The sequence below is a fragment of the Protopterus annectens genome, chromosome 7.part0 (assembly GCF_019279795.1).
Source record: "Protopterus annectens isolate FY-2018-M chromosome 7.part0, PAN1.0, whole genome shotgun sequence".
Classification (NCBI taxonomy): domain Eukaryota; kingdom Metazoa; phylum Chordata; order Ceratodontiformes; family Protopteridae; genus Protopterus; species Protopterus annectens.
Window position 1 is genome coordinate 1518231967 of NC_056739.1, and position 12774 is coordinate 1518244740.

Sequence of the window (12774 nt, forward strand, 5' to 3'; positions counted from 1 at the left end):
AACAAATTTACAGGTAGTAGACAATACAATGATTTAAAGGTATACATGCATCATGTGAAACAGCATTACATTTTCAGTAACAGAAATTTTACAAATATAAATAGAGAAAATGAGGGAAGAGTGTTATAGTAGTACATGGAGAACTGCAATTGTATTCTGAAATTGGGGAAAAAAGATACATTTGTTAATGTCTTCCCTAGAGCAACATCAAATTTAACAGTGTTTAGGTGGTGCTAAACAAAACTTTGTTAATGTCACCTAAGTACTAACACTGGGTCTTGTTCTGTGTTCTTAAAGTGGACAGTACCATCTGGCAAAGAACAGAAGAAGGCAAAACACCTTTTAAAAGCTGTTAGAACTTCATTCTGCCACATTTAAAACAAATAGTGTGGCAGAACAAAGTATCTAACAGCAGATAAAGCTGTTAGTTCTATAGAGGAGCACTTTGTTAATAAGACTGTCCATAGTTCTCAGCACTCCATTATTTTGCAGAACATCCCTGATTTTGCCTCATATTTTTATCTAGTCCATTGTATTTTTTTTTTATTTTCTTGTAACTCATTGAGGATTACAGCCAGTCAGTAATACCAGACTAATTAGAGTTTCATGTTTCCTACTGTTCAGAAAAAAATTAGCATTCTAATGGTCTTTTTTAGAGAGTATATTATGAATCTGTTTAGAGAAATTACAAATGATTGCCCTATTTTTAGGGAAAATAAAGGTTTTCTCACTAGAGCAGTCACAAAAAGTTATGACTGTATGTCATATGGTCAGATGACTTTGGTGCACCATATTTAATTGGATTGTTAATAGTATCTGTTGCAAGACTACAGAAAGTGTATTTGTAATGCAAAGTTTGAGGGTAGGTCTGACATGATAGTTTTAGGTGATTTATTTAACTTGCTAACATCATTTGCTGGTAAGGGAACACTGCAGCAATACATTATAGACCCTTCAGGTGCACTTAGTTGTATGTAATGATGCCCATGTGATTATACCAGAACTCATAATGTTTTATTTCTACAAACTGAAATAGAGGATAGTGGTATTAATATTGGGGCTTATTTGAAAACAAAATTGTATTAGTGAGAAAAGCTTGTGTCTAACTAATATTTCATTTAATTCTGAAACAATATTAGTAAAAACACAATAGATTGCTATGGGTTCCACATCTGGATTTTTGAGACCCAATAATGTGAGTCCTGGAACTCCAAATAATTAAGTGCAATGAGGGAAAAATATCCTAAGCCTGAAATGTCTGCATTTCAGAGAATACCCCCTTTTATACATTACAGCAATCTCAGAGTCAACATATGTTTCTCTCATTGTTCATTGTAGAACCAATAAAATCAGCACTATTTTCTTAATGTTGCTTACTTTAATGCATATGATATGTCTACATACCTCCCTATGCCTTAATATGTAGAATCAAATATTCTGTTTGCCTTCTAAGCAATTTACTCCTCAGCACATTAATTTTCATTTTTTTATATTGGAGCTAAGCTTCCATATTGTGAGCAATACTATAGTCATGGTAAGTCATTATTATTTTCCCTCAGTTCTTGCATATCACATATTTATTTCATACGTTCTCTTAACTTATTAAAATATTAACATATTATTAACATATCAATGCATTAACATCAAAAAGAACTAGAGTAATTCATACAGCAAGAGCAAAAAGGGGGCTTCTGGAATGACTTTCCAGAGGAAGTATTTGAAGCCAGCAGTGTAGTCTTCCTTAAGTAGGCACATCATACTGAGAAGGTGAACTGTGAAACATGAGATAATAAATAACTCCAAACGAACAAGACAAACAAATGAAGTCATCCCACACCTGCAGATCAATTGAGATTATTGTGTTGTTCTGCTAACAAGATGAATGTGTCTGCAAAACCTTTCTTACTCCAAAATAATCTGCTGCCATAGGTTTTTGCATCCAGTTCTCAAGTTTACAACTAAATGACCTGCAAAAAGCTTGATTAATGTAATGGCCATGTTAATTTCTGATTGTTCTAGGTATTAAATATTTTTTTCTGATTCATTTCTGATTGTTCTAGGTATTAAATATTTTTTTCTGATTCATTTCTGATTGTTCTAGGTATTAAATATTTTTCTGATTCATTTCTGATTGTTCTAGGTATTAAATATTTTTCTGATTCATTTCTTATTATTCTAGGTATTAAATATTTTTCTGATTCATTTCTGATTGTTCTAGGTATTAAATATTTTTCTGATTCATTTCTGATTGTTCTAGGTATTAAATATTTTTCTGATTCATTTTTGATTATTCTAGGTATTAAATATTTTTCTGATTCATTTCTGATTGTTCTAGGCATTAAATATTTTTCATACCCTTCTTAAAGGGATTTTGCATAATTATTTCCATGTCATGAATACCAGAAATCAATATATCAGAGTGAAAGCTGTGATTATGATTTCTTTTTTAGTAATGTATGTGTACCAAAGCTATTATATCATATTGCTTCCAATAAAAGTATCAAAACAAATCTTAAATGCTCTTAAATTCACTGCTATTTTTCTTGGAATGCTACTCAAGATGGTAGTTTATTGATTTCAAAGTATTAGCTATAGTAACTTTTTTTTACAAAGTTATTTTTCTATGACTTCCTTTAGGTTTTTGGTTAATTGACTGCCTTCCCTCCCAGGGATTGATAACATAGTAAAGGCAAAGAGAAGTTAAGGACCAGCTCTGGTAGACTTTTCAGTTGAGTCTAACCACAAGCTGCTGTTAAAAAAGGATAATTAATACAGCCTATTGAATGATAACTATAAGAATCAATCAGAGGAAGTTGAAAAGTTTAGGAAGAGAGAATGGTAAGGCGATATACAAAGAAGCAATGGGAGGACATCAGTATGGCTTCCAAGTATCCAACAAAGTCTAGAAGGTTTAGAATTTTTGCTTGGAAGTCTTTGCATAAGTATTTCGTACCGCAAACAGATTTCAGACTTTATTTCCTCAGGTAGATAGCAAATGCTAGAGAAGTGATGGAACACAACGCGGTAGCTGGGAGCATGTTAAGAATGTAATGACTTGGTGGATTTTAGAAATTCCCTATGGAGTAGTTTGCCACATATGGTAGAGAAGCAAATCACAACTAAATGAATTATTCTTTTGAGTTGGAATATAGGATCCAGATTTCACAGCTATAGTAAGGAATTTCTAAGTTTATTGCTACTGGCTGCCAAAAAATAAATAAATTAAAAAGAACAATTTCTAAAACAGGGAAATGAAAATCTAAGACAGCTGTAATTGAGGTACTGAATACTGTAAAGGAGATAAAATAACCAGTAGTGGAATCTTTAGAAAAGGAATGAAGCAAATTACAAGTAAATGAATGGAATTTGATGGAATAATATATGCAGAATAATGTTCAGGAAGAGGAGTGAGCTTTAAGGGAAGACGGGAATTAAACAATTTATGTAATGTTGAATTGAATGATAATTGTTAAAAATGAAGCATGTATGTGCCCATTTCATGAAAATAATGAAAAATATTTATGCTTTATTTCTTTTCTGTTAATGTATGTATACCTATAACATTGTTTAAATGTGAAAATTTAATAAAGGTGTTTAAAAAAAATTATGGCAGACCATAACACATTTAAAATGTAATTTCTAAAGATTTTGTATAAGATGACCAAATTTCTAATAGTGCAAATTAAGACAGGATATAAGTCCCTTATAGCATGAAATGCATTAATTTTACTTACTAAGCTTTGTGTCTCTTCCTACATTTAACAAGCTACCACTCATGTTACGTTTAGACAAATATTTACTTAGTCCAGTCACTTATCTATAACCATGAAAAAGATACAGTTGATCACTTCCAACATATTTTTCCTTCTTGTCATGTTTTCTAGACTCACTTACTCACCAATGACTGTCGTAAGGGAACATCACTGCAAATGTTTCTGACAACTGCACTTAGTGTAAATATCCATTCCAAACAGTCATTAAAGTGTACTACTCACCATTGTGATTACTATGGTAATCTGACCTGTTTGTTTTCTTGTTTGATGACTAAGTATGCTATCTGCCCTGAAGACACTTTTCATGATCAAGCCTCAAGGTAATTTATGGGAAGAGTTACAGAAACATCACAAAAGTATATAGATAACCAACAGCCTAATAATTATGTAAAAGGCATGTAAAACATACAAATTGAAGAACTGATCGACGTAAACATGGAAAAAGCCAGATAGTGCAAAACACTACACAATTATTAATAAAACTAATCTTAATTCAGTGGGAATACATAAAAGAAAAGTTATCTTAGCTGTGTATAAAGAGCTGTTTGCAAATTATGTATCATGCCTTTGTGTAGTTAGTTATACATACCTTGGTGTGCATAAATGAAAGGGATTTTACAAATTAACACCAACAATTTTTAGTGCAAAGCTCAATGTGAATAAAACCAGATGTTAATTAGACACCTACATAGACTGCATTCAGTTTTCTTTATAATGGCAGACAACAGCTCATTCAGAACACTAAAGCCATTCACTGATTGCAAAAATTACTTCTAACAGCACGTGACATAAAAACAAATCTAAGTCCAGTCCATATGATTTGCCATGCAATCCTTTTTTTTATCATACATAGCAGCATATGCAGCTAAGGACACACAATATAAACTCACAACACTGCCAGAGCTGTCATAAGTACATGTGCCATATCCATAAATTTCAATGGCATAATAAGCTTCCAGAAAACATATGATCCAACAGAAACTGCATTACAGCATCATGGTTAAATCTTTAATCATCTCTTCTATTCCTACAAACAGAAGGTACGCATAACAGGGCAACAGTTCTAACAAAGGAGATGGTGCTGAATCCTGGCTGGTTATAAAACTCATAATGAATACCAGTTTCTAGGAGTAACATCCACTGAATAGTGGTTATAGCTCCACTACCAGTCCACCATAACATTCCTGAACTTTTGTTTGTACTTCATTTTTAAAACATATGAGCACACCAAAGATCTCTACACCAACGTATTAAGGAAAAACACAAAAAGAAGATTGACAAAACTTTTTTCATATCAGTCCATAACTTTTCTGCAGTGACTATATCCTATTCATTGTTCAGTCTGTTCCACAAGAAATGACTAACCCCCAATGACCATCACAAGATGGATACAAAACTTGCAGGCAGTAGATGAATTAATTCTAGACCTAACGCATTGAGCTTGGAAACAAATATTAAGCTGCACTGACCCTGATGAGTGCTTATAGTTCTTCAGTATATAGTACTACAGCCAGTAATAATGAAATATTTTGTCTCACAATTCAGCACAGCAAAGAAGGGAAACAAAACTGGTTAATCACATAACAGCCCAGCTCTGTGACACTTATGGTCATTCTACTTATGCCAGCAGGACTTATCAAAATAAATAATTTCAGTGGCATCACTCAGTATTCCAGCAAGTTCATGCCAGGTGTCCACTTTCTGCAAAGGGACATCCTTTACCCCACCAGGACTTCCTAAAGTCTGTGTGCAGGAAGAACAGGAAAATCCTGATACCCTAGCAGATCAGCCTGGAGCCCAGCATTTCCTAGTCCATATAGTGGCCAAGGAGCCCCAATCAGGTCTATTTAAGAAGCAAAATTATAACCCTGTGCACACTAATGCATGCTTATGAATCACATGTTCCATGACATTGACTTGCATTGTGGTTCTAAGACAGGGGTGTAGTACTACAATGAACATGCAGTCTACACCCATTGTTCTAGTTCTTTTCTGTTACCTATGGGCATACTGCATTGTAGTGCTAAGACATGGCTGTAGTACTACGAGTGTGCATTCCACACCCATTGTTCTGGCTCTTCCCTGTTACCTATGGGCCCACTGCATTATGGTACTAAGACATGGCTGTAGTACTACGAGCATGCAGTTTACACCCATTGTTCTAGTTATTTTCTGTTACCTGTAGGCACACTGCATTGTGGTGCTATGACATGGCTGTAGTACTACAAGCATGCATTCTGCACCCATTGTTCTAGCTCTTCCCTGTTACCCATCAATACACATATACATTTATGGGATGCACCCATCTGTACAGGAGCATGGTCTATAGTTATACCCATTCCTTGCTACAGACTGCATTGAACCATTACAACACTTTCCACCATCACTGCAGTCATCTATCACTGTGTCTCACTACTTGTGGAAGTGATTATGACTATGGCCTGCCCATCACTTAAGCTTTGTGGGTATGGTGATGCCTGATGTACAGCATAACAAATCCATCCACCATCATGAAAAAAAATGATTGTGAATTTTGTAATACTACATGCATCATTTTATCCTTTCTTGTCTGTATTATTGCCCACCATTGACTGGATCCAACCTCCTTGCCAGTACTGCAGTGTAATGTATCCACCTTTGCCTCAGCTGTGGTAGTGCTCTTGTATATTTCTGCCTTGACTCTCCAATATGACCATCTCCTCCTGCTGCTATGGCTGGTGTAGCAAGTCCTGACATGATGTTCACCTGCTGCACTAGATGCCTTCACAATGCTATGTTGTATAGCATGGCATACAAACACAAATATTCTTCTGGGCTGTATTGTACTGTACTGTACTGTACTATCCCTCCTGCGGTTCTTGACATCACAAACATTCTTTCAGTATCTCGATACACTCTGAATTATCCTCTCAGTTTCTGCATAGTCTTACGGTTCTGTGATGGTCATCAACCAAGACTCTATCTCATACCTGGCATCACATGAAAAACAGCATATCATATGTCACCTGTTTCTTGCTTGCATGACACCTACGTGTATGAACCTGCCTAGCTTCCATGTGTGTGCACCTCCCATAGGGTTGGCCCTCTGGGAAGTTCTATTGCTGTAACTGTTGGTCTAGGCCAGATGTGTGAATCATGTTAACTGTTCAGGTGGTGCACGAGCACATTATAAAGAACTCTGTGAACATTATAGACCACCTAGCGCTTTAGGAATTGGAAACGCTTCTTGTTGCTATACCACAAGCTCTCTGGTCTAGGTGGGGCCTTGATAGCAGCACATTCATTCTATGACTCCCCAAACTTCGGGGAAATATGATATATCATCAAAGGCCAATGTAGTTTTCACGTCTCTACTGTTTTTGAAAAAAAAAAAAGCAGCAACACTCCTCCTCAAGTTGTAATGTTAAATCAAGGAATTGGTTTACATTTTATAAGGCTGGTGCCTGTGATATCCCTAATGTGCCCTCTGTAGGTCACCAAAAGATCCCTGTAGCTAACATTGTTAAGTCTGCACATGTATTTGTATCCACAGAAGTAGGCATTCCGTACAACCCCCTTGATTCCACATGTTGGTGAGACATTCTGATAAGTTGCTTGCAGTTTCACTTGAAAATGGTCCACAGTCTCTTAGTCTGTGACCTGGTGCCAGCTATACTACTGTAATGACCGATGGGGGGCCATGATGTGCAATAATGTGCGCATTGGCTCCAATGGTGGCTTCCAGCAAATAAAGAACTGCCAAACCAAATGTGGCTGTATGCACTGCAAGATCTACAAGGAAATTTCTTCATGAACAAATTGGGTAACTTCACAGTTAAAATGGCTACAGCAAAGTTGTTGTTTCAACAAAACATTGTTGCAAAAAGAAAATTTAGGCACAAGACCCAAAAGTTCTTTTAGTGTCATGTCAGACATTGAGATCTTGCAGTGCATGCAGCCACATTTGGATTAGCAGTTTTTTTTTACATACACCAATGAGTTATAATTTTTTTTTTTATTTTTTATGCTGACTGTAGGATGATAAATGTTGTTTACTATGTGAAGTGTTAGGCTTGTGAATGTTTTTATGTAGGGAAGACAAATTGCCCTTTTAAAGACAGAATTTTAGAACACATTAATGATATACATAAAAGTTATAGCGAGAACCCTTTGTTGAGCCATGTGAACAACTATGGGGCTGATCATATGTTTAGATTTTAGTTTTAAAAGTTGTTCACTTAAATTTGAGGGGTAGTGATATAAGGAATAGGACTGAGTGTGCCGAACCTAAATGGATCATGTGTCTAAAACCTGACAGCTTTCCTGGTTTAAATTGTTTATTTTTATTATTTATTTAACATTTGTTGACCGGGCTAGTCTAGCTGGATATATGTCCATTTTCAGTAGAGGCCCGGGGAGAAAAGCTCCACAAAGAACAGTCAATTTAAAACAAATCAAGGTTTTTGGGCATGTATAGACAAAAGGACATAGATAATAGTTTACAAGTGACAACAATACAGCAAAAAGAAAAAGAAAAAAAACACAATTTTTTTTTTAGGAAAGTACAAGGAGTAGGGAGGGGAGTAATAGTGGAAGAAAAGACACAAGGAAAGTGGGGAGAGAAATGCAGAGATGTTTGGAAAAAGTAAAGTAGAAAGGAGAAGTAAATGAAGCTTTATCTGTCAAACCTGTACTAAAGAATCGTGGTTTGAGACACTAAGTTTACTATTTGTTTAGCTTCATGATTATAGTTTATGTATGAAAGCATTTCTTCCTGTTGTACTTGATTGGCTGTTACAGCTTAGATCTGTATTTTGATTTGTATTCATAGATAGTTATTTGATTGGTTAGATTACTATGAATGACAGCAATACTTCCTGTTTTAGGTTGATTGGCCGTTATGGCTCAACTTGAACTATGATTTGTGCACATAGCTAATGATTCTGATTGGCTATGTTGCACAGATCTGTAGTTTGATTTCTGCACTTTTTGAGTGTTTTGATTGGATGAGAGTTATTTTCCTAATTTGATTATTTGTAGCTGATTGGTTGTTTCGGATTTTAAAAGCAAGTGTGTTACACTTTTGTAATTTTACTGATCTTAAAAAGCAGTGTGTTGTACCATGAAAGTGCTCACCAAATACTTTTTATTATTTTTATTAAAGTTATTATTTTATTATTTCAGCCATGGTGTTTCAAGTACGTTTTGGAATTCTTACACATTTTTCTTACATTTTGGCTTGACCTTTACCTGGATACTGATTTTAGTTTTGGTTATTAGAAGCCAATAAGCATGCACAGGGAGGTAGGACACTTAAAATCTCTTCACTTAAGATATGCATGATGTCTCTGACTCTTGATGAATGTGGCTTTCAACTCAGGAAATGAATAGGTCATAGGACTTGAAGTCGGGTAAGGGGTTAGGAGCGAAAAAAAAGTAAAACAACTGAATATGAATATTATTTGCTTCTGATTTCTTGATTTCTCTCAATTAGAAAAAAATAATACTTTGTTCTCTTTGTCAGTGACCTCCTGCCTCTTATTACAATAATGTGCAGCATCGACTAATAGAATGAACAGGAAAGCATTGTCTTTGTTTAGCTAATTTCAATGAACTGTTATGGTTTTTCTACTAAAGGAAATGCATGTTTAATTACATGTACTGAAACAGGTTATTCATACAAAATCTCAGCTTCTTTGTTTTCTTCTAACTATTTCCTCTCTAGTGAATGGGGCACGGTGCATTAAGTCTTTAATCACATGAAATGCCTTCTGAAGTATTCATAAGATGAAGAGTTGAGTCCATTATATCTGTGGTATTTTAAATGTACAATAAATCATTAAAGATTTATTTTAAAATCTGGCCCTAGCTATCTCATTATGCATGCTTTCTGAAGCCACATTTTAAATGCTTTCCACTAAACAGTATTACAGGCAAGTATTGTCTGTGTTTACTGCATCATTCCCATGCATATGTGGCAGACTACTCACAACTGCAACAAGAAAAATACCAAAGCTGAACAAAAGTGAAGAGGGGTAAATTGTGACTTGTAAGTCTTCAGAAATTTAGATCTGTTTAAATGAACTGCTCCAGCTTGTTCTTTGATGGCTCACTGCATATTTGATGTGAGAAAAACAGCTCTGGCAGGCTGACTGTTACCTTTGCGAGTAAACATTAAGGTATGATATGGTGTTGGTAGTTCTTGTGGAGTGCATGTCTAGGTACAAGTAAAGCTATGAGGCCAAAGGCTGAGTATCCTTTCACTTGTAGATCTCAAAAAATGTTAATACACACATAAAATGTATTTGTGTGTATATCCATTTTTTGCAGTTAAACTAATTTGTTAATTTGTGTATTGTATATAACACTGAATGCATTAAGTTAGGTACTGTGAAATATTTTGTGTAGTTAATAGACATTTGTGTGTGTGTGTGTGTGTGTGTGTGTGTGTGTGTGTGTGTGTGTGTGTGTGTGTGTGTGTGTGTGTGTGTGTGTGTGTATCTTATATGGTACCTTTTGGTTATTTAAGGGCAGGTTTATGTTTTCTTTGTAACCATCGATGCCATGCTTTGTTAATAACATTCCAGAAATTACTGTATGCTTGCTTGAGATTGTAAATATTCTAATCAGTTTACTAAATGATTTAATTGCTACAGGATGGATAATTATGTGCCTTTTCTAACATCTTCATTATTTCTGAATTATATAGCCTTGCATTCTAAATTAATCACCTCTGCATAAATATTTAATAACTCTTATTAAATTTTGGATTTTTTTTTAACTCAAAAAAAGAAAGAAATGATAGTTTATACACATACAATACAAACAATTTATGTTTATGATGAAGACATAAAACATAGCATTCAAAAATTGGATTCAGTAACATTCTTTCTCAGGTCAGTTAAGCAACTACTCTGGTATGGAAAAAAAATCAATGGAGTTTGATTATTCTTATTCTACTTTAGTAGTCATTTTGCTTTTCATCAGTTTGAGTTTATTTCTTACGTGGAAAACTTGATTTTTCAATATTAATTCAGTATGGTCTCAAGATCATGCAAAAAATTTCTTGTGAATTCATTGCTAATCATGCTGGATTGAAGGGATTATATTCCGTGTGAAGCTGTATTTTATGATGCACTCTTATTTTGGTCTACGGAATGTGCGTGCTCTGTTATTTGTCAGTGTAATTCTTAGTTGCACACCCCAAACACACACATATTTATACACGCAAATTTAGTGTGATAATTTTATTCCATCTCTAAAAGTATAATTTCACAGTGAGCCTATGGTTTTGTGTGTTTTTTATCTTTGTTAAGAATTCAAATTTTTAGCTTTCTTGGTATATTGGAATATGGCAGATTCCATGGCACACAGATTGAAGCTTAATCTTGTCATGATGAGAGAAGAGATTTTGTTAAACAAGTTGTGTGGATTTGGAGGACTTAAATTTAGTTTACTATCATTTGTTTTAAAGTAGAAAGTTTTTTGTTACCCTTATATTAATTTACTTATTTTAACAATTTTGGAAACGTTTTGATAAGTTGGTATCCAAATATTCAGTGTATTCTTGTTTTGGAATATTTTGTCTTTATTTATATAACCCTTCATGTATCTTTTTTTTTGTTTATTGTACCATATGACCTTTACCATCTGAAACCCATGCTCTACCATGTTATTTAGAATTAATCGTCTGTTGTTGTTCAGTTGTGATGTCATCTGTTGAGTAGGGATGTTGGAAATAGTAAGTAGATTTTGTGTTCATGATCCTAACCTGGGTGAGTATAAAAGTGTTCCTCATCTTACACTGTTCCTGCTCTGAGAAATTACAATTAAACAAACATTTTCCTGAGTGCACATATGAGCAAAAAGTATACTGAGAAAACAAACAGGTGCTAATCAAAATGCAATTGCACAAGACACAACCAAATAATATAGGCTAAGTCAAATATATGTTGTATAATTGTTTACAAAAACATAGCTTTCCTCATATACATTAGAAATTCCTTGGCAAACAGAATGTACCACATCATACTTCTCGAATGTTCAGATTTTTGCAGAATGTCCATATTTTTGCTTCATAGTTTTGGTCTTCTGGCCATAAAATGTGTGGTATTCTGCAAATCTATGTGGTTTGCTGGCAAATACAGGAGGACTGAGTTCATTAACTAATGACAGACATTTCAGTTTCAGGTTTCATATCTTTCAGAAAATATATGATAACACAAAACCTTTTATTCTAGAAACTTTCTAAGTTTATAAGAGGAAAATGTAAAAATTGTCTTAATTTTGGAGCCTTGCCCCCCCCCCCATTATTTTTGGATTTGCCCAGATTTATTGCACAAGATTAAAAGGTATGTACCACATATCTGGAACAGTGCCCGGGTGGGACACAGACTTACATATGAAACACAGTAAGAAATGCAGTACAACCATGCAGTGAATTATGGAATAGCTATAAGAGAGCTCCTAAGAAGTTGTATACCAAAGCATACTAGTGAGAAGGTTATACTGTTGGAAAGGTGATAGTAGCACAGCTACAGCTTCCATATGCTTGCTATACTAGAGTTTTATTTACTTAGTTACACCAGAAAAACAATTATGTCATTGTGAACTCACAGCTCCCAAAATTCAGATACTTAACTCAATGCTTTAGAAAAATATAATTTAGCACAAAAAAGCAACTTTATTAGAAACCAGGAACAATGTGTAAAAAACAAAAACGAACTAGCGCTTCGGCATATGCCTTCAAGGTATAAAAGTTTTAAACACAGCAAAGCACTTATATAGTTTATCAGTTGGAACATTACTAAATAGAACAATAGAATAACAGAATGTACCAGAATGCATATGAATTTAAATGAACACATAAAGCAAAAATACTTCAGTCGAAACAAATGAGTTCATAGAATAATAATCATTATAACAATAATAATAACAATAACAATAAACATGTTGAATACAAAAATACTCATATACTAACTTCTATGAAATGAGGTTCCAAGATATTTCCAAAGCTGTTATA

At 34.3% G+C, this 12774-nt stretch overlaps 2 protein-coding genes across 2 annotated transcripts in view; one reads left to right on the forward strand and one right to left on the reverse strand.

The window, feature by feature from the left end:
- Window positions 1-12774, forward strand: part of SYN2 (synapsin II) — a 1726111-nt gene that overhangs the window by 898319 nt on the left and 815018 nt on the right. The window lies entirely within an intron of this gene.
- TIMP4 (TIMP metallopeptidase inhibitor 4) overlaps window positions 1-12774 on the reverse strand; it is a 72343-nt gene that overhangs the window by 47652 nt on the left and 11917 nt on the right. The window lies entirely within an intron of this gene.